Here is a 1,884-nt window from a genome sequence, read left to right on the forward strand (position 1 = left end):
CTCCAGCTCGACTGCACCCGATAGTATTCTCGAGTCATTTCTTTCACTTATTCTCACGGCACCCTCACAATTTGCCTACATTTAGCTTCACACTAAATCCCAATTTAATTGCACATATCTCCTCAGCTTGCCAAGCAGAAGGTACCACCTGGGTGCACCACAATGAGTGCAGCACCTGAAGCGTGGAGATGGGCTTCCACCTGGAGATGCATATATAATGTGTACAATATCTAGACATGTAATATCAGACTTATCGAGGCTGGGTAATGCAATTTGCCGGAACCTGTTCTTGCTTGGCATCCTATCCCACTCCTGCTCCATTCTCTCTCTCTCTCACTCTCGCTCTCTCACACACACACACACACACATGCGCACACAAACACACACACACACACACACATCTGACTGTTCCATTTTGCATTAGCGTGACGATGGCGGTGCTCTCCGAATGGGCTGGTTTGGCACAGGCCAGCGGGCAGGAGCAATCCTTACATTTCCTGCACATCAGCTTTGAAGAATGAAGTTAAGCAGAGCATCATATGCCGGCTTTATGGCCTTCATGACGAGATCGGGATTCATTTTGTTTATACATCAAGTGTCTTGGTGCATGAAATTACTTTTCACCCAACCCACCCGTACACACACACACACACACACACACACACACACACACACGCACATTAAACACAAAGACACCAATTCTCTCTCTCTCACACACACATACACACACTCACGTGCACACACACACACACACACACACACACATACATATGCATATGCATATATGTATATGTACATATATGTGTCATCATCATCATCACATCATCATCATCTTTTATTTTCCAGACTCAAGGTCCATTAAAGAACACACAAACATGCCCTACATGTGTGTGTGTGTGTGTGTGTGTGTGTGTGTTTGTGTGTGTGTATGTGTTATGTGCGATTGACAGCTGTACTTGTGCCATGGGGTGTAGCTCAGGGTAGTTTGCAGGTGAAGCCGGTAAGATCTGGCTGCTTCTAAGTTTTGATTGAGTGACCTCTCTCCCTACACTCGGGTTAAACGGAATCTCCGTGAACCCCTCCATCCGCTGCAGCATTTGCATCTAGTGGTTTCCCACCGGCCGCTCTCTCTGCTCCCGCGCTATCAAAAAACCCATCCATCCACTCATCCTCGATTCAAGTCATCGGCAGAGCTCTTCTTTTTTTCCACCCCATTTTATTTTTCTTTCTGTCTCTTTTCTTCCCTCTCTCCCCGACGTCAGCTCTGGCCACGAGGGCATTCCGGATGAGCGTGACTCTCGTTTCTCAAACCAAATAAGCCCATTTGCATAAAAATCATTTGGATTCTTCTCTTCGCACAGGTAAGAGACAATCAAAGATGAGGCCAAACAGACTAATGAGTTTGTGCTCAAGTGTGTGTAACACGGAGGAACCCTGAGCGGGGAAGCATCTCTTGATGCAGCCGACAGTTTAACAAGGGCCCCCGCAGTGGAATAGCAGTGGTGCAATATTTTTCTATAAATCAATATGTGACCCTGTAAAGCGGAACCAGTCGTTTCGGTAAAATTTAGTAAATTAAGTCATTGTGCTCACGTGAACGGCCATAAACTAAGCTTTCCAACGATATGTATATCGAGGGTATTACACAAACTATCGCTAAGATAACCGCATCCAAAGTTGACATGGTTCTCCTGTCATGATATGCCAGAAGAGGAGAAATCACCTGTTTAAGCGGCGCGTGCACAACGGGAATGACAGCAAATGTGTTGAATCTTCGCCAGGTTTAACAGTCAAAACATAGGTTTTTCAGTGAAATGCGTTCACGATATGAAACTGTAGACTGTATACCGCCGAATTATGCGAAAACGTGAAATTCAACATTTT

The sequence above is a fragment of the Sardina pilchardus genome, chromosome 20, assembly GCF_963854185.1.
Source record: "Sardina pilchardus chromosome 20, fSarPil1.1, whole genome shotgun sequence".
Classification (NCBI taxonomy): domain Eukaryota; kingdom Metazoa; phylum Chordata; class Actinopteri; order Clupeiformes; family Clupeidae; genus Sardina; species Sardina pilchardus.